Source organism: Rattus norvegicus, chromosome 17 (genome assembly GCF_021556685.1).
Source record: "Rattus norvegicus strain SHRSP/BbbUtx chromosome 17, alternate assembly SHRSP_T2T, whole genome shotgun sequence".
Lineage (NCBI taxonomy): Eukaryota > Metazoa > Chordata > Mammalia > Rodentia > Muridae > Rattus > Rattus norvegicus.
In genome coordinates, this window is record NC_141550.1 from 7,113,860 (window position 1) to 7,140,587 (window position 26,728).

Consider the following 26,728-nt stretch of genomic DNA (forward strand, 5'->3'; position numbering starts at 1 on the left):
ACAAGCTTAGAAACCTCTAACTGCATGTACAATGAGGAAAGATGCTTTCCAGGATCCAGTGGCTATGCTAGACTTCAAGTCCAGGTCAGTGAGGTGCTCAGAGACCACACATCAGGAAAGTTCTCAAAGCCCAAAGAATGATTTTTCTTTCCTAAGTTCTTCTCCAAAGCCACTAGGAACTGCTTTGGCACTGAGCCCTCTCCCAAAGATGGGCTATGCACTAGTGGCCGAGAAGCCAGGTGCTACAAGGTCCTGAGACCCAGATACGATGGAGTGCATTTGAAAAGCTTCTTGACCTTTAACCTCACCCTAACCATAACCTCTCTCCAGTAGAGAGAATGGAGATAATAGCATGTATCCATCAAGATAGGATGTGCAAGGGTGTCCATGTGTGGGATTAGGGCGTTATCTCTCCTGCTGGTTAACCCTTTCCTGCTGAGAGCTGGCCAGAGCAGCCATTTGGGTCCCCTTGAGGGAGAACCAATACATACCCTGACTGATGGTATATGAATGGCAGGTGAAAGTAGGATAGACCGCATGCACCTTTTTATGATAATATTTTAACATGTATTCATTTGTGCCAGAGTTTGAACCCGTGACTCTGAGAATTCGAAGTGCAGCTGGCACTCGGCAGTACCCCAGCCAACTTCCCAGGTCTTTGCACGTCATTCCCAATGACGGGAGGGAACAGATTCAGCCTCCTATCAGTGAAAGGCGACGCTGTGTTTCTGGAATTCCACCCATAAGGCTCAACCTAAGTGCTGTCTCCTCAGTAAATCCCCTTGCACCCCTCGTGCCAGAGAACATTACCCGTTTCTTCTGAGTGCCAATACCGCCATGTGTCTCCCTCTTGCAGTGTGTCGATGGCCTTGCAGGAGCTGACTGTGTCTGAACGTATCCAAGTGTATGATAGCCTGGAGGTACCCAAACCCTCCGTAGAAAGTCCTACCGATAACACACAAATCATTTTGGATGATTGATCTTGCAAACTTCAAGATAAATCCTGGTTCAGGAGAGAAGGGCAGGGTAGGATGCTGACCCCTACCTTGGGAGGTGGAATTCCAAACTAGCCCAGAAGCACTGGAAAGATGGTGGTCGGGAGACTGGAGACAGTTCTGTAAGTCCTAAGTGGGTTAGAGCCCCATCAATAAGTCTAGTTTCATCTGCTTGAGGTGGTTTCGAGTGTAAGGCTCTTTTTCTCTTCCTTGCTTGTTTGTTTGTTTGTTTTTATCTGCTTGGTGGTGAGTCAGAATTTCAGGAACACTCGAGAGGCTCAGCTTAGAAGCTGTAAAGAGAATACAGGCAAATCTGTGACGCTGCAAGAAGGAGACCACAGGCACACGGGAGTGCAACCGTGGCCCAGAAAAGGCCGGAAGACCGTGCACAGGACTGAGGCGTGCAGGAGAGAGAAACTGTCCTGTGTTTCACACACCATAGGCGTCCCAGCCTGCACCGGCAGCCCGTGTTTCTATCCGGGGCAAGCTACGGGAAATAGATTGACTTCAAATGGCCCTGAGTAGGAAGGCACAAAGCGGGTCTGGAAGGAGCTAACACAGACCCTCTCTGCAGTATCAGATCCACACCTGACGGTTTCACAGGACACCCCCAGGCCCCGACAGGCAGAGGGTGATTCTTTAGAAGCAAGTAAGCTATGGCGAGAGGTGGCCTCGGCAACAAAGGGAAGAATTAGACCCCTCAATGGAGTGACACACTTTTCAGATCCAGACCATAGGGTTCAGATGCTCAACACGTTGAAATGCAAAAGGCAATTTAAGACGAGGAGTTATACACTTATCAAAGAGTGTTGGGCTAATTCGAGATGTCTTGGGTTGAAAGATCCCATCGTGGGACACACATCTCTACAGAGGAAACGCACATCTGAACCCCTGCACCAGCGCCCAAGCCCTTTATCCCAAATTCTCATAGCTAAGCTATCTGCTCGAGAAAGTCTTATATCAGTCCTTGAAGGATTATCCTCAGAATCAGAGTTCCTCCCGCTGGTCCGGATGGGATGGCTTCCAGCCGGCAGTGCTGAAGGCCTGGTCCTCAACTGCAGTGCTGTCCAGAGGCCATGGAGCCCTTCAGAGGTGGGGACAGTAGTTATGTCACGGCAGCATGAAGGCTCCCTCGCCTATCCCTGGGCTTTCTGGTCACCCCGAGCTGAGAAACTGAGTGTGCACCTTTGATGTCATCCTTCTCTGTGGTTCTAAAGCAACGAATCCAGCCAGCCAGGGTCTGGACCCCCTGAAAACACGTGCCTGGATGACCCTTCTCTCCTCCTCTGAATGTCTTGGGAATTTGTCACAGCAACAGAAAGCCGGCCTAACATGAGACCTGACTTACCGCTACCCCTACATTGAAAAATGACAGTTCTGGCATCTGAACTTCTCAGAGACACAGTCAAACCGGGGCGCCGTAGAATTAAAAAAAAAATAGCCAGAAACAAAAAGTCACCCGTTATCGATACACTAACAACGTACCCGAGTATGAAACCAATCACGCGACGAAAAACCAGGCTCAGAATAGGATATATTGACTACATTAATAAAAACTTCATAAAACATAAGCTAAATCTTTCCTGGCAGGGTAAATCAATGGCTGGCTGTCGTGGGGAAGAGAGCTAATGAGGAGGAGAGTTTTCTAAGGGTGTGAGGAAAGCCTGAAGCATGGCGGGATGATAAATATTTGGATTGTGGTCACGATTCTCCACGTGCACGCACGTATTTATACTTGCCAAAGCTCTTTGAAGTGTAGACTTACGGTATGTAGATTTTTGTATTTTGATTATACATCGTTACAGCCGCTTAAGTAATTGAGCTCACTCCTGTGGGTGTGACCAGGGAGTGGCCTATCCTTGCAGTAGCCCCCCTGTTTCTCAGTTCTCAGTTCAGTTGCTGACATTCCGCATCCACTAGAAAGACTTCGTTGTTCTAGTCTGGTAATGGAAGGATGGAAATGTGGTGTTTTTTCCTCCCTCCACCCAACACTGAAAGATAGAAAATGTGTGATTTTTCCATCAGAGTCTCCTTTCATGGAGAAACTGCTCTTGAAGCACGTCTTGGGTTTCCCCATCTTCCTGGGTGCAATGTCTGCTTTCCGTGTGGTGAGGATGGCATTTATTTCCATCTTTTGGAGGGAGAGGTCTTGGTAACTGAGCATCATTTACAAGAGCCAGGAAGGACTGGCACATGTTGCAGAGGAAGCCTCCTGGTGACCTTTACACCGGGTGGCCTTTTCAGAGAAAGCTCTCCTAGGTGAAGTTCTGGCTGGCTAAGGGTCTTGAGAGGAGAACCAGTGGCTGGTGCCCGGTGAGGGTAGCCTTTCTGATTAGTGTGACACAGCCATGCATGCTGCAGGTGACAGAGGAGCAAGGCAGATGGCCCTTTGGGGGATCGTGTGCCTGACAGTGGCTGCTTTGTCTCCTGACTCTGTAGGGGTTCCAGAGCCATGCATTTAGGCTTCCAAGTCCTCACCCCTGGGAAGGGCCAAGAACTTGCCTTGAGCTCACCTTTTGAGGTGGCTCTCCAGAGTCACAGTCACATTTACTGTGTGTTAGGCCCCTGCTGGTTACTGGTTCTATTCTCAGGCTGCACTCTATATCTGCAAAAAGCAGATATGGAAACATATTGTGATTTAGGTATAAAACAGACAGACAGACAGGCAGACAGGAGAAAGTTGGCGCATCTGTCATGGGGCAGAACTTGTCCAGAGCTCCACCTCTCTGTGTTTCAGTTTCCTTCTCTGCAAACGAGGTTAAAAGGTCACTGTGAGAAGCTAAGTTAATATAGACCAAGTTCTCAGAACCTTTTACCTCCCTTTAGATATGCCTATAGTGGTTTTTATTAATTAGCCAATTAATTTAATTTATATCTCAATCACAGCTTCCTCTCCCTCTTCTCCTCCCAGCCCCTTCCTCTCCTCTTCTCCTCCTTCCCTGCTCCTCCCCTTCTCCTCAGGGAAGTGGAGGCCTCCCATGGGTGTCAACCCACCTTAGCTTGTCAAGTTGCACCAAGGCTAGGCACATCTTCTCCTACTGAGGCTACACAAGGCAGCCCAGTTAGGAGAAAGAGATCCGGAGGCAGTCAACAGAGTCAAAGACGGCCCTAGCTCCTGCAGTTAGGGGTCTCACATGAAGACCAAGCTGCCCAGCTGTTATGTATGTGTAGAGGACCTAGGTCAGTTTCATGTATGATCTCTGTTTAGTGGTTTAGTTTCTGTGGATCCCTATGGGACCAGGTTAGTTGATTCTGTAAATTTTCTTGTGGTTTCCTTCAATCCCTTCTTCCCTCTTCAGTAGTATTTCCCAAGCTCTGCCTAATGTTTGGCTGTGGGTCTCTGCATCTGTTTCCATCAGTTGCTGGGTGAAGCCTCTCAGATGACAGCTATGCTAGGGCCCAGTCTGCGAGAAGAGCAGAATACAATTAATAGTGTCTGGGGTGGGCACACTCTCTCATGGCATGGGTCTCAAGTTGGTCGAGGTGTTAATTGGCCATTCCTTAATTTCTGCTCCATTTTTACCCCCAGAAATCTTATAGGTAGGACAAATTGTAGGGCAAAGGTTTTGCAGCTGGGTTGTTGTCCCAGTCTCCCCATTGGAAGTCTTGCAGGAGATGACTGGTTCAGGCTCCATATCCCCATTGCTGGGAGTCTTATGTAAGAGTCCCTGTCATAGTTTCCTGAGAGTTTCCTTTGTTCTAGGTTTGTAGCTCATCCCAGAGACACCCCCCAGTATCCCCACCCCCAACTGATTCCAGTTCTCTCTCCCAGTACTCTTTTTCTCTGTCTTCCTCCAACTTGATCCCTCCTGCTCCCTCCCCTCCCCCTCCCCCTCTCCCTCCCCTTCCCCCACCAGGTTCCCTCCATTCATCCACTCCCTGTGCCTATGTCTATTCTATTTCCCCTTCTCAAGCTCCTCTCCAGTCTCCCGAGAGGCTCAGGTTTCCGTATTTTCTTCTGCCTTCAATTCCCACACACATGAATAGTGGAGGGAGCGGCGGTGTTAAAGGCAGCAGGGACCTCTCATTGAAGACAGCCTCTGCAGCAGTCCTAAGCTGGGGCAAGAATGCTTTACTCGTTGGTAATTCCACGCCCTGACTCCTAACTCCAACATGGTAGATGCCCAAGCTTTTCTCTGTAATGATGCTCAGGCTCATTGCAGTTCATCCCGTTAACGTTTTGCAAGAACGGTCAGGTATGGGAGTTCCTGTGTCAAGCCAAGCTGGGCCTGAGTTTAGAACTGCGCTGCCTAGGATATGGCAGGGAGTGGATAAAGCCCCAGCCAGCCAGTTCTGCCAGTGCGAGTGTGTGTGTGTGTGTGTGTGTGTGTGTGTGTGTGTGTGTGTGTGTCTGTCTGTCTGTCTGTCTGTCTGTCTGTCTGTCTGTCTGTCTGTCTGTGGCTTAGCGCCTCATCCCCTCACCCCAGCTTGCTGTTCACTCAGGTGCTTGTTCAGTCCCCCTGGCCACACTTTACAGAGCTTGCAAATGAGTGAGTTCTCTGGGCTTTGCTGGCATCTTTGACCCCCTGTGGTAGCAGCCTGTTTTCTTGCTGTCTTAGCCAATCCGGTGCTAGATCCATGTCTGCAGGATGTACAGCGGGGAAGCCACTCAGGGGAAGACTCTTCTCAAGTCCCCAAGAGCTGAACAAAGACAACTCTGCCCACAGAATCCCAGACCAGGGTCTGCTCCAGAGCCACCTTTACCACACTTGATTGACCCTTCCACCTCAGATCCCCCCATTGACCCTTCCACCTCAGATCCCCCCATTGACCCTTCCACCTCAGATCCCCCCCATTGACCCTTCCACCTCAGATCCCCCCCCATTGATCCTTCCACCTTAGATCCTCCCCGTTGACCCTTCCACCTCAGGTCCTCCCTGTTGACCCTTCCACCTCACATCCTCCCTGTTGACCCTTCCATCTCACATCCTCCCCGTTGACCAAGTAGACATGGCCCATGTGTACCAGGAACCGAGCTACACTGTGTCTTCCCCGTGTTGCTGCCTTACTTCACTGTGACACAGTTAGGACACCAGTCCTGTGGGATGACTATTGTCCTCAAACCCTTCCTTCAGATAATGCAGAGGAAGAGAGAAGTAAAAAAGACAACCAAGAGAGAGGGTGGAAAGAAGAGACTTGGCAACTCCTCTGTAGTCCCTTAGTCTGAAACGGAAGAACATTACCCTGACTCCGGAAGCCGGTAGCAAAACAATCTCAATTCGGAGTCATCTGTGAGGATTCTGTCAGAGAGAGAGAGAGAGAAAGAGAGAGAGAGAGAGAGAGAGAGAGAGAGAGAGAGAGAGAGAGAGCGCTCGTGTGTGTGTGTGTGTGTGTGTGTGTGTGTATGTGTGTGTGACACATATCTTACAAGGAATCTTGCTGCAGACTCGTCTAGGCAAGGGGACACAAGTGACAATATGGGCCAGCTTGGCAGTTCTTAGGTTCAGTTTTGCTGCCCCAGTGTTTTTTTCCGGGATCACCCACAGATTGTTTCTGAGTGGTAAGGGCTCTTGCTAACCCTTTGTCTAGTCAACACCTCCTGGTTTCCCTTCCCTACCATGCGAGGTTGGACCCCCCAGTTCTGAGCAGGTTGTGGCGATGTGGGGAGGGGAAAACAGAGGTCTCCAATTCTGAAGACAGTAACTCTTGCAGTCACTCCCACATACCTGACTTGGAAGCGGTTGTCATGGAAATGTGTTTTGTTTTTATTTTGGTCTTGGGCCCCGGTCATTGTCTTATTACAGCTGCCTAGAAAGGGAAGAGTATGAGTAAGGGAAACAAAGGCAGTGTTTTACCCAGCAACCTCAGGGGTCACTGCAGACAGACAGAGCTTGAAGATGAGTGGGCTGCAGGACCCCTCAGGGAGGTCCCCAGGTATCCCAGCCCCATTACCCTCTCACAGAGGCAGAGGACTTCTGTCAGGTATCCTCAGTGCTGTCTGACAGTCACCCAGACTCTAGTCCCTGAATGACTCCACCACCTGGCAATGAAGGCTGCCCTCACTCCCGCCTGCCCACCGCCCGCCCACCCAGGTTCCTCTGCTTTGTTGATACCGAGTAGTTCAGCTGTGGGTGGGAATAAAGGTTCCTGGGGTTGCCTGGTTTTTCACAGCTCACAGCCTTCCTTGATTGCACGTCTTGTAGCCCACATTTTTATCGCCGTAGCTGTCATTTTTCTTGGCTTGCCACTTCAGTCACTCAAAACAGTGTTGCTTTGGATTCTCTTGGGCTCCCCCTCCCCCATGGGGTTTGCATCAACTCACAGGTAATAATGGCGGGAGTGGAGAACGGCATCCCACTGCAGTCCACTCCCACCATCAGGGCCTGTCACCCAAGGGAAGCAGAGAGTTAGCCACGGTCCCAGTTCACCCTGTGCCTGGGGCTGCCCATCAGCGAACTCCATCCTCACAACCACCCCAGGTTGCAGGACTCTATCTGCGTATCTGTGGGTAAGGTCCTTAACATTCATGGAGAGGTTCGTCTTTGCCTAAGCATGAGTGAAGGGTACGGATCTGGAATGGAGATGTAACTGAACAGTTTGGCCTTCTGTAACCTGTTGCAGTTTGTAAAGGGTTGCCTTTCCTGGTTTAACCTCAGGGAACCAGAGCATCCCCGGACTTGTTTGGAGTGGCCCCAGATGGTCTGCTAGAGTCATTCACTTAGATATTGATGGGGATCTCGTGCTTAATGTGGCCAAAGCGAGTTCTTGAATCTCCTTGACCCTGGTGCCTTCACAAGTTCGCTGGCGACTCCATGCCCTGTGCCCTGACACTGTGACTCAGGTCAAGCACCCTGGAGTCATCTTGACTCTTTGTTTTCCCTTTGCCCCCTGTAGCCAACCCTAACCAACCTTGTCATCATTGCCTCTGTCCCATTAGTGGCGTGAGCCGCCATCTTCTCATGCCTAAGCCACCATGTGACATCCTTGCTGGTCTCTATGTCCAACATTTGACTGCAGGCTACTCTTCACAGGAAACTGGAGAACAGTGTCCTTATCTGCTCCCTAAGTTCTGACCCCTGCCTTGGATCTTACCATGTCTTCCTTTCCATGACTCTGGTCCAGCTACTATGCATACATTCCCTCACACATGCATACAGGAGGGCTACACATGCATACACGCACGCATGCACTCACGCATCACAATGCATCAATACTCTTCGCCTGGAACTTCCCGGATCGTCTTGAGTGGGAAGTTTGTCTCTCCTGAGCTCTTACGGCATAACCAGCTCCCCTCAGACCCTCCCAGCCCCCTTGCCCTCCTTTCTCATTCGAGAGGAACTTGTAGGAGAGAACATGGTCTCACCTGGGCAGTTAGGGGAGGCTCCTTGAAGAGCTGCATGAAGGAAGGGCTTCCGGTAAGCAGGGATCACGCAGAAGCACAGCAGAAGAGCAAGCCTGGGGACCACGCCCGTCCCTCCTCCTACCTGCAACCCAGCTTAGCTCTGATTAGCAGGAGCCTTTCTATCTCCAGCACCTACCGTAGCGCCTCACAGCTCACAGAGCTCATTGGGTGTTTGTGGAAGAATGGGATGGGATGGGATATGGCGTAGAGGAGAGGAGAGTTAGTCTTTAGGAAGATGAAGAAGTGACTTGCAAACTGGCGTCTCATGAAAGCTGAGTAGTGCATCATTTGAATCTGCGTAGCTCACGTTGCCTTATTTGGCCAGCGTCTCTGAGTCCCTTATCCCTGCCTGACTCTTGACCATTGAGCACAGGACACCCAGAGGACCCGAGGTCCCAGTTGCGCTGTGTGCCTTCCACCTTTGTTTCCTGCTCCTGGCTCAGTTCCGCAGCTGGATTAGTATGTAGAGATGTGGGCAAGGGAGGGAGTTAGACTGGTATCTGAAACAGAGCCAGAGAGTAGGATAAGAAAGAAAGAGTGTGCCACGAGCACAGGTGCCTGACAGTCTCAGGAGACTCGCCTTGCATCTTGTCAAAGCTCTTTGCTTAAAAGCCCGAGGGAACAAAGACATTTTCCTTTAAAAGAAATCTGCCTATTCATTGTATGCCGCGGCCCCTTTCCTCCCTCAGCCTGAGGACCGTGGAGCTTTGAGAGGTGTCTCATGCTTTCAAGATGAAACTCTACACAGCAACTGGACTTGACTGGCTTCTGCTATCTGCTGCCAAGCTCTACTGAGTGCCTGGGGTAAGGGCTCAGACTCAGTACCTGAGCTGGATGAGAGGCTTCCCCTCTGCTTCTGTTTGGCAGGATACTGAGCATCGCTACAATAGAAGGTCAGGTGCCCCTGAGCAGTCCGTACTTTCGTGCGAGACACAGTGTGATCCACAGAGGAAGAGAAGCCAGAGATGGCCACAGGCACAGCCCAGGGAGCTGTTCTTCCTCACACAGACATATTAAAGCAAGATGCTCTGGGCCTCAGAGAGGTGTCTGCTGGCTAATTGTGTCTCTGCAAGAAGTTTAGAAACTGTGCGACGATTATGCTGACAAAACGATGAACTTGAAACTGCCTTCTCGAAGCCCAGGGTCTGTCTGCTCCGGAGGCAAGCTCAACCACTGGAAAAGAACCTGAAAGTGGCAGCCTGTCTGGAGCGGGATCCGTGTGTTTGGTTAGAGAAAGTCTTGCTTTCGTTTGTGTTGTTAAAGTGACAGATCCATCTCCGGGTGGTTCTGCATCTTTGTGAGATCACGACCAAGTCAGGAAGAAAAACCACCCAGGCTCCTAGTGTGAGATCCAGTGCTCCATCCCACTATCTGCCAGTGAGCACTGACTGGGGACGAGAAACCCCCAATGATAGAAATTTCCTCTTCTACAGGCTAGAACACAAAGCTTTACCCAGGAAAGTAATTTAGGGGTTGGGGCTGCCCCCTTACTTCAGGCAGTAGTCCCTTTCTGATTCTACAAGTCCTGAAACAAAATAGGTGCCAGACATCAGGGAGGGGAGGGAGGAGCCTAGCACCTCTAGAAATTCCCTTGACTCAAAGACCGCCATATTGAAAATGGGCATCGGAGATTTATTCCTTCCAAAGTCAAAATGTGAAGCCGTTTTAGAACCACAAAGCCTTTCAACCCAAGGCTTCACAGAGTGTGTGTAGAAACTTACATTTCAAAGGGGCTATCCTCAGCTTCTATCTATACTGATCATTATCATTAAAGATTCTGGTATTTCCCCACCCCACCCCCAACATCATGACCATACCTCTACATGAGGTCTGAGGGTATCCCCCAAAGTCCTCATGCTGGCAGCTCTGAGAGGGGACGGCTTCTAAATGCAATTGGCTGGTAATGACACCAACTTCACATCTTCAGAAGGGATTGGTACTGGCCACACAGAGAACTAGTCCTTGCGGGGCCACTCACTTAGCTGACCCTTCGTCTACATGACCTGTTTCCAAACCAGAAACCAAACCAGCAGGGCTACTGATCTTGCTACCTATACCTTTTTTTTTTTTTCATCAGAAAGTATGGAGCATAGGGCATTTGTTAAGAACAACAGAACATGAACAAATACCAAAATTCCCACTGCAAGAGGGAGGTTGATACCACACCCTCCCTGCCCCCATATTTGTCAGAACTGGATTTGGGTAAGGGCAGAGTTTGGAGGAGGTAACTAGAAAATGCCTGGAAGGCCGCAAATAGAGCATTGTGGGTAATTCTTCTGGGGCTCAGAAGAGACTAGGAAGGAGCTAAAATGTCTCACTGGCAAGCTGAGTACCTGTGACCAGAATGCTAATGAGTCTGAGATGGAGAGAGAGGAGGACGCACTTCTGGAAATCGGAGCAAAGGCTATCCTCATTACACATGGCAAAGAGCTCGGGTGAACGGCATTCGGGCCCTAGGCCTAGGGGTTTATGGGAAGTGGAATTTACCAAGTCCATGACCTCGGGTGTCTTGCAGAAGAATCTTCTAAGGAGGATGTTGGAGGAAGTTTTGAATGGTTTTAACGGATACGGGAGGATTCGGAGCAGCGGTAAAACCCTGACAGTGGGATTTGCAGTCGAAAAGAATGTAAGATTTGGTCGGTTCACAGCCAGATCGGAGAGGAACACAGAAAGACACATGCACGCGCGCGGGCACATGCACACACGTGAAAAAGCAAAGGAAGCCAGCTGTTTTTAATCAGAACAATAGAGGAAAAGCCTCAAAACTGTTTTAGAAATCTACTAGCTCAGGTCTGGGTCTGCATGAAGGTCCCAGGGAACAGGCCAAGGACATCCTTCCAGCCTCCCTATGTGTCTCCGCCTCAGGAATCTGCTTTGCTCCCTGCCTGCCCAGCTACGGTTCACAATGGCCCAATCATGGCTGCCTCATTGTTCCTGAGGCAGCAAAGCAGCAGACCTTGAGATCACATGGTGCTAATTCTACAGCCATTCCAAACGCAAGAGCTGTGGGGTTATGACAACTTCCACTCAGACTTTAGAGGAAAGCCCGAGACACCAGACAAAGGGGCAGGAGGTAGCTGCTCCCTGAGTCACCAGGCAGAGGCGCAAGAGGCCTCTGGAAATATTAGCCAGTTTTATGCTTGCCCAATTGCTGGTAGTGGCGCCACCACTCTTTAAGCTCCAAGAAAGCAACTGGAATCCCCACGGTGCTGATACTGCACGTGTTAGCATTCTGTCTAAGCTCCACCTACAGTTACCTGGCAACAGCCAGATATGCTCCGCCCCACAGTTACCTGGCAACAGTCAGGTATGCTCCGCCCCACAGTTACCTAGCAACAGCCAGGTATGCCTGACACCATAAAAGGGGCTGCTTGCCTGTTTCTCTCTTCTCTCTTGTTCTTGCTTTCCTGCTCCCACTCTCTCCTCATTCCCTTGCCCATCTCTCTCCACCTGCTCATGGCCCGCCTCTCTCTACTCCTCTTCTTCCCTCCCCTTCCCCCTCCTCGTCCTCCTCCTCTTCTGCCTCCCCTCCCCCGCCTTTCTTTGCCCCTACAACCCTCTTAACTCTCCTCCCCATGCCTGAATAAACTCTACTCTATACTATAACTTCGTGTAGCTGGTCCCTCGGGGAAGGGATGCCTCAACATGGGCCTCCAGAGGCACCTCCTTTCCCCATACCTCACCACACCTCCATAGAACATATCCCCCCCCCCGCCCCGTTTATCTTTTTATAAACACATCAACAGGCATTACTTGCAAAGCAAATCCCAGAGTGTGTAGCCACTGTGGGCTGTGTGAGTGTGGGCTGTGACTTGATAAAGTCTTGCAGGTTGGAGTTGATGTGTTTATAAAAAGAGAAAGGTGTGAGGGAGGGATATGTTCTATGGATGTGTGAGAGAAGGGGGTGCCTCTACGGGCCCATGCTGAGACATCCCTCCCTCCCCACCTTGGATGGAGTTTATTCAGGGCATGGGGAGGGTAGTTGAGAGGGTAGCAGGGGCAAAGAAAGCCAGAGAGAGGGGGGGAGGGGAGGGGAGGGGAGGGGAGGGGAGGGGAGGGGAGGGGAAGAGATGTAGAGGCCTGCCATGAGCAGATAGAGAGGGGCAAGAAGGCAGGAGCAAAAGAGGAACGAGAGAGAGAGAGAGAGAGAGAGAGAGAGAGAGGAGAGAGAGAGAGAGAGAGAGAGAGAGAGACAGAGAGAGACAGAGAGAGACAGAGAGAGAGACACAGAGAGAGACACAGAGAGAGACACAGAGAGAGACACAGAGAGAGACAGAGAGAGAGAGACAGAGAGAGAGAGACAGAGAGAGAGAGAGAGACACAACAGAGACAGACAGACAGACACACACACACAGAGACACATGCATGCACGCACACACTCACCCACGCACGCACGCACCCCTTTTATAGTGTAAGGCATACCTGGCTATTGCCAGGTAACTATGGGGCGGAGTCTACCTGGCTGTTGCCAGGTAACTATGGGCCAGAGCATACCAGACTGTTGCCAGGTAACTGGGGCGGAGCATACCAGACTGTTGCCAGGTAACTGTGGGGCGGAGCACACGCGGCTGTGTGGGGTTGGAGCTTAGAATGCTAACAGGAGTTTCCTGAAGCTCTGGGAGGCCCACTATTGCCATACTGCGCATAGGATGCTGGACTCTGAGCTTTTAAGATTTGACGTCTGTCCTGATGGGTCTCTGTCTTGCCAAGAGCCTGGATTCTGTCTTATTTGCTCACTTCTTCCTTTGGGATAGATGTTTGCTTTGCGAATACCGTTTATTCTGTGTGGCTGGATCTTGGAGGTGTACCTCCTTGCCTTCTGTTTGATTTTACAGGCTCACAACTGGGAACGGTTTTCCTTGAGGCGCAGAGGACACTTTGAACTTGTTTTAAGCAGCGCTGGAACAAAGTAGAGATTTGGACTGGGGGTGGGGGTGGGATGATGATATTTCCTATTGTAAGACCTGCTTGTGAGGAGTTTTTTTTTGTTTGTTTGTTTGGTTGGTTGGTTAGTTGTTTTTTTTTTTTTTGTTTGTTTGTTTGTTTGTTTGGTTGGTTTGGTTTTAATTTCTGGGACAAAGTCAACTGAAGAGAGGAAGATCTTGGGCTCAGGATCCTGGGAGTCTTAGAAATTTCAGTCTCTCCTTACTTGGCTGTATTGTTGGGACCAGTGGGCAAGGCAAAATGTCATAGGGACAGGAGCATGTGGCTGAGAAAGCTACCGACTTCATCATATCCAGGAACAGAGATGCATAGAGAAAAAGGCCGGGGACAAGTTAGGTGGGCTCCCAATAGCCACTTCCTCCGGTTGGATGATACTTTTCACAGTTTCTGCCATCTTTCAAGAATCTATTCAGTCATGAAGCCCATCATTAATCTGCCTGTTAACGCATCAATGAAGAATTAGTACAGTTGGTTCCAAACGTCCAGCTTCTGACATTGCATTAGGACCAAGCTTCAGCCCATTGGGCGACATTTCATCTCCAAACCGTAACAGACACAAACCTTTAAACCTGTGGTGGTGGTACAATGATATGGTCTGAGCAGTCTTTGGGTGTGTGGAAGAAGCTTCCCCCCAGTGTGGTGGGTTTGAAGTCACAGAACCATGAAGAACTGGAAGTCAAGTGCTTTGATACGTGCCCCTGTATCCTCATGTCTTTATGCCCTTGTAAGCGAGCTTCTCCTTTAAGATCTAACTCCCCTCAGGAGATTGGGTCCTTATAGAGCTGCTGGGTATGCACAGCTCAGGGAGCCTTCCTGACTAGAGCAGTGTCACACACTGGTGCTATATTTGTATGATGTCCAGCCCCTGCCTCAGTGAACAGTAGCCAGGCAAGATGGCCCCTTACTTATAATCTTTGTAGAGGCTGGGGAGAAACCTGGCGATTGGGCAGAGTGAAGGAGGCTGGAAGGATGAAGGGAGGAACCAGAAAGTTCCAGCAGCCGCTGTGGGGCTCCTTACTGGCATTCAGATATCCTCTGCCATCCGGTGTCAGATTAACCCAGGAGGTGGCACAGGAAAACACGGGCTTCTTTTCGGTCAGAAAGATGAGGCAGGCTACCTAGGGAGTCCCTTTGCTAAACACTTTATGAGCATTTTTATTTCATGGTCCTTCAGTTTAACAGCCCTTAAATTAGGCACTGTTACATATAGTAGACAGAAGGGAGAACCAGGCTCCACTAGTGTGTGGCACCGTTGCGGCCTAGCTCTGCCCTGCCATAGAGCCCTCCTCTCCAGCCCTGAGTGGCGTGCCTCTAGGGTCAAGGAGGGGCAGTTTTCAGAGGGTATGGAGATAAACCGAGACATCTCCAGCATGCAGCTTCCTCACCTTCATTAGGTTGACGAAGTGAGGGCCCTTATGAGGGTCACGGGAGCTGATTTGTCCAAGCCATCACCCGTCGTTTTTGTTATCCCCCTTGCAACCGAGTGCTGTTTGTGGAAAGTGAAGAGGGAGCCTCCCTTGCATGCGCAAGCAAGCATTGTCCCTTTTTCACCAGGATCTGTTTCCTCAGTGGCACCAGTGTCTGTCTGTCTCTGTCTTTCTGTCTTTCTATCTGTCTCTGTGTCTGTCTCTCTCTGTGTCTCTGTCTCTCTGTGTGTGTCTCTGTCTCTGTCTCTGTCTCTCTCTGTCTCTCTCTCTCTCTCTCCCCCCCTCTCTGTTAAACCAAGTTCCCCAAGTCTCCAGGACCCTGAGGACCAGGACATCTTGCTGTGTCGGAGTGCTGGTAGGTGAAACCTTTCAAAGGCCTTAGAGCCGTGCTGAACGCTGTCCCCAAGCTTGAACTTTGCCTCTTTCTTTCTTTCTAGCAACCTCTAGGCTCTTCTTCACACTTGCCCTTAGATCTGTTTCTTGTATTACCACTGCCTTGGGAGCAGGTGAGGCAGCCACAGAGGGAACCCTTCAGCCCCAAGACTCTCATAGCATCTCTCGTCACCTGCTATTCTATGTGCTGGCGGTCACTTCCCGTAGGATGACGTACTTGGTGATACTCCAGGCCCTGGGGTGAGTCCTCATCATCATCCTAGGTAGCTGTCCCTCCTCCATGCAGGAATCTACCTGTAGGTAGCTGAGCACCAGGGCTTTTGGAGGACACAGGGTAAGGGTCGGCTCCATGTTATCCCGAGAGCCTGGTGCACAGTTTCATTGCTGTTGGTGCGTTCCCAATAGCTCACTTTCCTGGCACATAGTAGTCCCTCATCAATTATTAGCTGAGACCGTGCTGTACGACATCCAGGAAAGCAGTTATTTCTCTTCCCCTTGGGCAAGGGGTTAAATTTCCCACAGTGAATAAGAATAGATCTGGGCAGAGCTGAACTCAGGTTGGTATATCCTAGAGCTCCGGCCGGAGGCTTCACCCGTCCGCCATCTAAGAAACAGGAAGTACAAAGACTGCAGTGGCTGACATATTGCTTCCCTGGGAGGCTCACAGTGACATCCTCCCGCAGCACATGGACAAAAGTAATTGATGAGCTTAATCATCTGTGGAAAGGAGGATGGGGGTGCCATGCTGTCTGCAACACAGAATTCCCGGAAACAGAGGCACATATGTTTCAGCCCAGACCGCTTCCATAAGACAGGGTTTTATCCACACCATTCCCGAGCGTCTCCTCTCCCAGAGTGTGGCGTTTGAAAAAAAATCGCTCGGTATGAAACACAAATCATGTTGGAAGGAGAACAGCTAGCTTCCTGCAGGCCACAGTTGCCCTCCCTTGATGGATTTTGGCCCAATTAACCAAGTTCCAGATTGACATCAAAATATGTAAATGGAGACCGGGCAGGGGTCGGGTATGTGAGTGTGTGGAAGGGGTGGGGACTAGTTTGAACTTTTCTAACTTTGAAAGTGGGGAAGAGAATCCGCAGAGAAGCTCAGAGCTGAGGGTAGAATACGGAATGAGTACCTGGGGCTTTGAAGCTTCTCTCTCTGTCTAGACCTTGGCTGGCTAAGGCCTGGTTCAGACTCTGAGGCTTTCCTGGCCAGCCGTGCTGCACCTGAGGACACACAGTTAGCAGGGAGAGCTAAGGCTCTCCCTTCAGAAGCTGTAGGCACTGTTCTCCTCCGGCCCCATCTCCTTAGGACCCCCATGCCTGTCTCTGTGTCCTCAACCAAATATTCCCAGCGCTCTTCAGCACCGCCTCTGGGGGAATTCTTGTTGCCAACATCTCTCCACCCATCACTGCTTCCCGCCTCTCTCTTCCTATACTGATCGTTGACCGATGGATAGGCCAACACACATTGTTTAGCATCTTACCAAGACTGGCTCTCGGCAAGTAGCAGCTCCTCCCCTCAGTCTTTTGGTGAGTGCATTACAGACCCGTTCCTTAACATCTACCCCAAGAAACTATTCAGATCATATATTGGCAAAATCAGATGCCTCTCTCCACCGGCTTCTTCGGGTCACCTCCGTCAACTCGTGGTCACTTCAGGGTCACTGGGCTATAACTACAGCCTCAAAAGAAAATGCAGCAGCAAAGAAGGCAGCTCTACCGGGCGGCGAGACCCATTTGCCTCTTCTGTCTCTTGTCATAGGGCAGCCTCCCAGGACACCTTGTCCGGCTGGCTCGGCTCTCATTAGTTTCTGATAAGGATGAGAACAGACCCGGCGGGAGGAATACCCGTAATGAAAAAGGAGAGTAGACAGAGTCTGCCTGCCCTCGCCAGTTTCACACCTCGGCTCTGTCATCGGAGAACAGACTCTCGCAAGGACATTTTCTTACTCAAGTGGTATTTTTCGCAGAGATGACACCAAGCAGAGAAGAGAAAACCCTCTTTGAGTTATACGCCTTTTTGGTTCGGCACCGGGAGGGTCTTCCGTCTCTTAGCAGTAAAATCAGGCAGGAATTCAAAGTTTAAGCCACCGTTTCATTTTTAAAATATCCCTTAGATCTCGCTGCATTTGGTGAGAAGTCTGCGTTGGCATTTTTTTTTTTTTGGTGGGGGGGGTGTCACTTTTATCTCTGGTTTTATTTCTGCCGGCTCTGATGAACATATACAGCAAGGCATCTGGGGTGCATTCTCTCCATCAGGTTAAATGAGGAATGGGGTGGAGACGGGACGCTAAAGGGGGGGCTGTAAATAACCGGAGGCTGAACAGTAGGCGATCGTTATCTTGCTAAGGCCCAAGGTGAGATTTTAATAGCTGTTCTGACCTTGCTGGATGTTAGCTCAGGCCAGGAGTTTGGGGGATACGCTTAGTGGGCATCCGCTTTCTCATTCCTCAGAGCACATCGAGGGCAACCGGGATGGAAGCCGTCCAGACTATCAGGCAGAAAAATCTTCCATTGTGTTTCTTCTCTCTTGCCTGTGAAGGCTCTAGAGGCAAGAAAAGGAGTCTTTAACTCAGGGTCAAGGTCCTAGCCCTGAGACTAAGCCAGGGGCATTGTGCTCTGCATTATACCCCATAGCATGGTTTATAGGCTGTGGGGACAGACAAGACCCCAGTGCTGCCGCCATTCTGAAGGTGCCCTGCATCTGGAGCACAAATCGCCCTGCTGAGCTTGTCAGCCAGGCACAGGGGCTTCAGTCACTGTGACTGGGCTCCCAGTGACAAAGTGTCCCTGTCACCTGTCTCCCCCCCCTCCCCACACCCCCACACCCCCACACCCCCCCCCCAGTTCAGAACCAGGAAGCAAAGAGTTTGGGACCATCTTGTCACAGTCGTAAGTCTAATGTATACTCCGCCTTTTCTTGTCATTCCGACGTGGTCATCCCATCCCTGCCTTTGATGATTGCAGCACTTAAAATGGTCTTCTCTTCCTTCTATCATTTTTTAAAAAGATTTATTTATCTTATGTATGTGAGTACACTGCAGCCGTCCTCAAACACACCAGAAGAGGGCTCCAGATCCCATTAGAGATGGTTGTGAGCCACCCTGTGGCTGCTGAGAATTGAACTGGGGACCTCTGGAAGAGCAGTCAGTGGTCTTAACCTCTGAGCCATTGTTTCTTTAATGGACTCAGTTTCTCTGGTGATGGATTTGACAAGTCTTTGCTGGATTCTCTGCCCTTAGTCACTGGGATGGTTTGTATGTGTTCAGCCTAGGGAGTGGCACTATTAGAGGGTGTGGTCCGGTTGGAGTGGGTGTGGCCTTGTTGGAGTGGGTGTGGCCTTGTTGGAGTAGGTGTGTCACTGTGGGCATGGGCTTTAAGACCCTCATCCTAGCTGCCTAGAAGGTAATATTCAGATGAAGACGTAGCACTCTCCCCTGCTCCTGCACCATGCCTGCCTGGATGCTGCCAAGCTCCAACTTGATGATAATGGACTGAACCTCTGAACCTGTAAGCCAGCCCCAATTAAATGTCACCCTTATAAGAGTTGCCTTGGTCATGGTGTCTCTTCACAGCAATAAAACCCTAACTAAGACAGTCACTCTTTCAACTCAACTAACAACGAAAGGCTCTGCACAGCACTCTCAGAGCTTGGCACGCTCAGGAGAAGCAAAAGACCAAGGACCTTGATCATGAGTAGTCTTTGAACAGGAGGTCATGACAGGGGCCCCTCCAGAAACACCCAGGAGAGGCCATATCCCTGTGCCTTCCCTGATACAAAAATTACATAAACCTGGTCTAATGCACACCCCCTTACAGAGATGTGGCTCCAGCCTGCGGCTTGGCTTGGTCCTTTCTTCCAACACTGTGGGTTGTGGGGACTCAATAATAAAACACCTTGACCCAGGAGCACAGACTGGACCTTGACACCACAGAGCAGGGTGTACCTTTTGCCTCTCCGACAACAGAGCAGCTCCCAGTAAGCAAGTGGTTCTGAACCTCAGTTTATCTCTGTGTTAGGTGGCTGTTCCAGTTCTTCCTGTGCTGGGACAGGGGTGAACACTGAAGGAAAACGTAGAGGTAATGCCTTTAGCACAAATGCCGTGTAAATGGTTAGCTGTCCAGATTAGGGTTCAAGGAGACTTTATGAGCCGTTTCTGCCAGCAATGTGGAAGATGCTGGATTTGTGTGATGAGAAGGACATAGATGTATTAGAGAAAAGTCCTGACATCCCAGTGTTCTCACAATATTAGGAGGGCAGGGAGAAGCAAGAGGGGCAGGAAGGGGACTGTGTGTCCTGAGGGAGGATGGCAGGGCTGGTGTTGGCAAGTCTTCTAGGCTCTGCCCCACAGTTACCTGGCAATAGCCAGGTATGTCTGACTCACTATAAAAGGGGCTGCTTGTTCTCCCCCTCCCTCCCTCCCTCCCTCCTTCCCTCCCTCCCTCCCTCCCTCCCTCCCTCCCTCCTTCCCTTTTTCCCTCCCTCCCCAGCAGCCTTTTCTACTAGGCTAAAATTCTTCTCATCTGAAGAGGATGGGGGAGCAGGGGATGGGTGTGAGCTGGACTGGGTGTCTCAAACAGATTTGCATTTTTACAAAGACCGCTCAGGTGTGGAGCTGCTGAAGTGGGGGCAGAATGAAGGTGGGGCTGGCAGGAGACAGAGGAAGGGAATAAGTTATGTTGTTCACCAGTGCCAGGAATGCTGCCAGTCGTGAGGTATCTGCCAGTCCTTCCGTTCAGCCTTCTGGACAGGCTGCAGGTGACAGGGTTATCTTTACTTCCTGATAAGGAAGGAGGCTTGGAAGGGTTATGCAAATGGCTTTGATGCTCACCCCTGGAGATTCTCTGGAGCTCGAGGTGTCAGATTCTCTTCTAGGCTCACCGTAAGAGGTGAGAACAAAGCCAAGACAGAAAACCACCCCTTACCAGCTCTACTTCCACCTGTCCTACATCTCCTGTCCTACATCTCCCTGAACTTCTGACTATGGAGGAAGGGTACTGCCCCACAGTTCACTGCCAATGCATGAGAACACCGCAGGCTGTGAGAGGAGCTTCCCCACACTGTTAGAAAATCAGGCCAAGCAGGAAAGAGATGGAATTCTGAAGGTGTTTATAGAAACAGAGTTTATTTTAAGCACTGTGGGTACCCTAGAACATTGTCTTCCTTTTCTCCTGGAGCTGGCAAGCCCTTACACCCCTGAGAGATGAGAGACAGGATGTCCTGGTTTCCGCTCTGCCTCTTGCCACCTCTTGAGTGTTCCCTGCTTCCCCTATGAAAACATCTCTCTTTTGTATTTCTTCTCACTTTTCTTCCTTCCTTACCTCAGGACTTCTCTTCTTGTTCTGTTCTTGCCTTTGCCCTCTCTTTTGTGACACAGAAATGTTAGTCTTACCCATCTCCAGGCTGCGGGACAATGATTAATTAATGAATTCCCAGAGAACCCACTTTCTCCAGTCATAGCCATATGCCAATCACCAGGGTTTACCAGCAAGCACAGTTCTCTGAGGAGAGTCTATCAGGTCAAAGTCAGAGACCCTTGTCCTCCTAACCTGACTGTGTTTTGAGGCCCTGCTGGCTGGGCTTCTCTCCATTGCAGACTTCTGAAAATGTGCTTCTGGGAACATAAAAGTTTTTCTGTTCCTCTAGAACAGCCATGGGACCTTCTGCCTCAGTCGTAGTCTCCAGCAGGAACCTCTTTCTCTTTCACCATTTTGATGTCATTTCTCCATGCTCACAGCTCCTCCTCTTGCCTCCTCACTGAGTGTTCCTGGACGCTCAACTTTGCTAAAACTCTGGCCATCATAGAAGTCTCAGAGTCATAGACCACCATGCGGTGTCACACCAGGGCTTCTCATTCCATACCATGGATATAGTGCCGCATGGGGTTATATGATACACATCCTACAGATAAATATGGACTCTGTATTTGCTGTGTATCAAGGCCTCAAAGGAGATGCTGTCTCCCTTCTAGAAGCAGACAGAAACACAGATGGGCCAGGATGGTGGGGGATGTAAGGGATTGACTCTGGGCACAGAGGCAGGGGCCTTGGAAGAGGAAACTGGAACGGGTGGGAAAGTGGATACGGAAGCAGATCCCTCGGCTGCTGGCCTTCTTATTTCAGTGGCAGTTAAGTTTCTTCTTGGAGCTCTTATCTACTGGGACTGAGAGAAAACCAGCCCTGGTCATTCTGTGAGTGTGCCCTGACAAGTCTTTAAGCCTCAGTTTCCTGCTTTGTAGCAGGAGGAGACGGTACCCCTGCAAGGTCTAAAATATGTGAGTTCATGCACGTGCTTTTAGCCTTCGACTGAATCCTGGTGCCCCATCCTGGTCTGCACGGACTGCCGAAGCAGGCACCAGGCACCAGCCAGCTCTGGGCACTGCCTTCTGCTTGTTCCTTCAGCCGGTATCTCTACCAAGCCCTCGCCATGCCTGGTCGCTATTCTTGGCACCAAGGGGAAGCAGGCCTGGGAACCAGAAGCCCTTCCTCATCTGTTCTGTCCCCAGAAATGCGAGTTGGAGGAAATATGCCATATAAATTTAGAACTATGAATTCTCTGCAGCCCTCAGAGGTTTCCTGGCAGAACAGACAGCGAAGGAGGAACCCACAGAGAGCATCAAAAGAAGGGAAGCTCCTGGAACGGGGAGCCAGAAACGGAGCTCAGAACAGGGCTGTCTGGGGAGCTAGAGAGTGTGCTGGGCAGGGAAGGCCTCTGGGAGGGCCACTTTCCTTCCCCAAGAATATTACTGGGGGTCGGGGTTGGGGTGGGGGTAAGGGCAGCAAACTGAAGCTGTGGTTGTTGATCCCAGTTGCAACCTGTTACAGTATCTCAGCTGTAACAGGGTCTGGGGTGAGGAGTGGCAAAGCATTGGTTTCTTTCCCAAGCCCCTTTCTGTGGGAGTTGATCAGCAGTGCAAACAGTTACACTATCTTTGCCTTACCTGGTGTGTGTGTGTGTGTGTGTGTGTGTGTGTGTGTGTGTGTGTGTGTGTGTGCTCGCGTGCACACGCACAAAGCACCATTTTTTAAAGTCCCTCTCATGTGAAGTCTTGCATGTGTCTTTAAATTTTCGTGTGTGAGACTCTGGCTGGCTTTGTTTCATCTGAAAGCAAACAATTTGTGTGTGAAATGTCTGAACTTTGTCCCCTCTCTTATAGAAAGGGTTTGGCAAGTTATTGCTAGGATCCACAAGAGGGAGAGAGGTAAGGAAGTTTCTTAAGAGGGCAACCACCGGTAAGTCTGTTAGCCTCAGTTTCCTTCTTTTTAGCAGGAGGGGACGGTACCCCTTCGAGGTCTAATCTATGTGAGCTCACGCACGTGCATTCAGCCTTCGACTGAATCCTGATTGCTTTTATCCTAAAGATTTTATGTCTAGGGAAAACCTCAATTATTGCCTCTTTAACAATTTATTGAAGGCCTGCTCTTTCCGGAGGGTCAGGCAGGTCCTAGCCAGCAGGATCCAGTCACAACTGATAAAGAGCCCGCCCCCTGCTGGGGAGCAGGAGCAAGGACCGCACTTGCTGGCTAAATTGACCTGGGCTTAGAGCAGGCAACCGAGGATTCTGGGAAATCTTCAGGTTAAAATTCCTTCCCACTGACTTTGTAACCATTGAGTATATGAAGAGCTTAAGACAGAATGAGTAAACTGTACACTATCGCCAAGATACTGCAGCTGTTAATATCCTCCTCTGCGTGTTTTCCCGCATACACCTGCATCCTTTCCCTCGACACGTTTAGCAGTTTACAGCCATTCTGATGAGTAACCCCTGTCAAAAGACAGGGGTGTCCGTCTATGTAGCCCCCTTAGAAAGCATTTGTCATTGCGCTCACGGAAAAATAATTTTAAATCATCGCCTAAAAATGCCATTCACCTTAAAACCGTGATGCTTTCTCCCCAGAAGGTCTCTGATAGCTTTGCACAGTTACTGTTACCTAAGCACCAAGGAGGCTCACCCATCGCGTTTGTGTCCACTCTTCTAACCCAGACAGTGACTGTCTATCCTGCCCTACCCCACCCCACCCCACCCCAAGGTGTGGCTTTCTAGGCAGCTTTCTCTCATCAGAGGTCCTCTGGTTGGGGCTTTTTGCCTCCCTCACCCCCACCCTCGTTCTGCAATTGTGGCTACAGTATTTACAATAAATATTTTTGGATGTATTTAATTTATGAGTATTTAAATACATTTAGATTTGTTTATTTAATGTGTATGAGTGTATTTTGCCCGCATGTATGTAAGTGAATTATGTATGTGTCTGGTTGTAGGCGGAGGTCAGAAGAGCACATTAGTCAGATCCTCTGGAACTGGGGTCACAAATGGTTGCGAGCTGCCCTGTGGGTGATGGGAACCAAACTGGGGACCTTTGCTTAAGCGGCAAGTGCTCTTAACCATGGGGCCATCTCTCCAGCCCCAGCTGGCTGCAGCATTTTATAGAGCCACTACGTGTTTCTGTTGGTAGCATATGAGCAGATCAGGCTGCTCCACCATGCTACTGATGTAGTGTCTTACTCCCTCTATTAAGTGGAAAAGTTACCTTCTCTTCTCAGTATAACGAATATTCTGTTACAACTAAACACTGAAACATTCTATGTTACAACTAAACACTTGGAAATAACAACCCTGTGTATATTTTCTTCCCCACGAACATTTTGCATTGCAAAAATGGCCACTTTCTAATTGTAGCTTTCTTTTAAATTTGGCTGGCTTTTTTTAAAAAAGAAAAAAATAATAAAGATGGGCCTTTTCTTAGCAGCTTGGTTTAAAGTTTAAGGTTCTGCCTCCCTTTGAAACTCTTCAGTCTTACATGAGACACAGCTGTGCGGAAGATACAAGGCTGAGTCTCCCTGCAAGACCCATCCTGGGTTGCAAACAGGTCAACTGTCAGTTTAATGGGACCGTCCCCGGCTGATGGAGAGATGTCCTGCCTCCTGTCAGTGTCCAGGGCTTGAATGGCCGGGAACTCTCTGGAAGAGTCAAGTGGAGAAACAAAGGCTGGACCTTTGGCTCTGTTCAGAACCTTTCCAGACATGCATGCAGGTGCACCTTCCTCTGCTAGCTGTTAAAAGACACTAATTCGACATCTGTTATAGGCTCTAAGCCAGCAGGGCAAAGGGCTGTCCCCTTGGTGTTGAGACAGTGTATGTGGGGGTGGGGGTGGGAATATTAAGTGGATGGGTCAGAGTACAACAGAGGAAGGTGCCAGGGCGGAGGTGGAGGGCTCTGACTCCACTTGAGGAATACCAATGAGGCTGGCCCAGCTGGAGGGAAGAGCTAGAGGGACCATCTGAAGCTTGCAAGGCAGCGGCCGCTCACTCAGTTCACACCCAGTTATTAGAGCCAGCAAGCCCGGGGATTATTTCCCTCCCTCTGCTGAGACATGATTTTGGGCGAATGAAAACAAATCAGAACTCATCAACTGTGAACAAAATCGTCAACTGCGAACCCGTCAACAGTCTGGTTTAAAAATAGAAGACGGATTGACGAAATGCAGCGGAGAAAGCAATTTAAATAAAAAACGTTAAGAATAATACCCCAAGCACGCAAGGCCCCGGGAAGAGCGTGGAGACCTGCATGAGCAGTGAACTAGAGAGAAGTTGTTAGCTCTGCTTTACAAATCATGGGAGAGAAAGATTCACCGGCCATTTGCAGGAAACGTTCACTCGTGCCGACGGGCTGGCGTGTTGTGCAAAGCAGAGGCAAGGATTGGCTGGAAAATCTGCTGGCACGCGTGTTTTTAAGTAGGTCAGTGTTTCGAGCACCTGTACACATTTATGCAGTGTCTCCTTTCTCTGGTTCTCAGGTGGCTGGGGGGGGGGTTGTTACAGCAGGTTAAGGGTCTAGAAGCTTGGGGGCGTTGGTTGTATTTATAGCTGTATTCGTGTGAATATGGAAGCTGGTCTGTGCTTAAGTGACCGTACCTGACTTCCTAGTTTCTCAGCGCTCGCTTCCTGAGTAGGATTGTGGCTAATTATTCAGATAACCACGTTATCACAAAATCGGTCTAAGGCTTGAAATTTTTCATATGTCCACCCCTCCGTCACAGAGCATGAGTCGCAAGGGACACAGGGGCTGACTTCTCACATCCTGCTCACATCACACTGCTGCTCTGTGACTCTTTGGTTTGGCGTGGTTTTGTCTTACATCTTTCCGAGAGACCTGAGTCATCTTGGCATGAAGACTTATGTTTTTAATTCTAAACCAGAGCATCTCCTTGTCCTGGAGTCTGTCTCCCCCCCCCCCCCTTCTTTAAACACTAGATGCAAAGTGTATCAGTCAGTCAGCTTGGCTGTCAGGCAAAGAACTAGAAACTGAACTGTGTTCCCCTCATTGCCCAGGAGGCCAGCAATTTGAGATCAACCAACTAACACTGGCTAAGCAGAGGCGACTTCTCTAGGTCTTCCGTGCCTCTGGGGGAAGGGGGCATCTCTGGAGGTCCTTGGCTTAGAGATAGCTCTCCCTCCTGTGTCTTAACATGTCAACATCCCTACCTGGCTATTTCTGTGTCCACATGTCCCTTCCTTATAAGGACACCCAAAATACTGGCTTCAGGGCTGTATTCATTTGCCTGCCTCTATGGAGTCCCCACTGTCAAAAGGCCCAGGAATGAGACTCATTTGGACCTGGTTTGCACGTGGAATAGAGTTTGGCACTGGTGGGAGGTGTATAGGTTCCAGGGGGTCACTAGGGGTTTACTACAGAGATCACTAGAGGGTCTTCTCTGCTATATTCTCTTCAGGGCTTGGCTTCAGGGAATGGCTTTCCTGTATGAAGTACTGACTCAACCATGATCCCAATGGGTGTCTTTCAGTCTCATGGAGGTCTCCCAAGTATACCTCCAGCTTTGGCTATTATGCACTGTAAGGGGCTGAGAGGAGAGTGGCTCTCCAGTCCAGACAATTGGCTTCTACCAATTTCTTTCTTTTTTTTTTCACACTTTCAAAAACAGTTGTTTTTTTCCGAGGTGGCAGACAAGTAATGCTATACCCTTACTAGCTTCCTAGAAAGTCATGCCTTCTGGTCTTGTTTGGTTTTTACCTGCAGGGCTTTGAAAGTTGATCTTGGATCACCACGTTCTGACTGCCTAGATCCTCTATTCCCTCAGGGCTGGTGTAGAAGGAACAGGTAGAGAGGCTACTTGACCAATTCCTCATGGCACAGCAGTCAACATCCTTAGTTATATCAGAGTTTAGCTCCTGCTTTGCACATCCCATGGGAAAGGTTGTCAGCCCCTGTCATTTGGTCTGAAGGTCAGAAGGAGCTCCTGATACCCTGTGATGCTGGGAGGATGGTACCCTGTAAAGCTGGGAGGGTGGTACCCTGTAAACTGGGAGGGTGGTACCCTGTAAAGCTGGGAGGGTGGTACCCTGTGATGCTGGGAGGATGGTGCCCTGTGATGCTGGGAGGATGGTGCCCTGTGATGCTGGGAGGATGGTGCCCTGTGATGGTGGGAGGATGGTACCCTGTGATGGTGGGAGGATGGTGCCCTGTGATGGTGGGAGGATGCCTGTCTCCCTTGCTCACATCTCCCTTGGAGAATCTCTCCCACTCTGCCGCCCCTTTCCCGAAGAGAAATCTTACACTGCTCAGTACACTTTGTTATTGTTCCAGCTCAGCTGGGAGCCGGCTAAG

At 50.0% G+C, this 26,728-nt stretch overlaps 1 protein-coding gene and 1 long non-coding RNA gene across 3 annotated transcripts in view; both read left to right on the forward strand.

Annotated features, from left to right (window-relative positions):
• Positions 1-26,728, forward strand: part of Spock1 (sparc/osteonectin, cwcv and kazal like domains proteoglycan 1) — a 480,034-nt gene that overhangs the window by 366,637 nt on the left and 86,669 nt on the right.
• Positions 857-2,566, forward strand: LOC147999964 (uncharacterized). The gene is made up of 2 exons (XR_015641433.1): positions 857-1,117; positions 1,251-2,566. It is a non-coding gene; the product is annotated as an uncharacterized LOC147999964 (long non-coding RNA).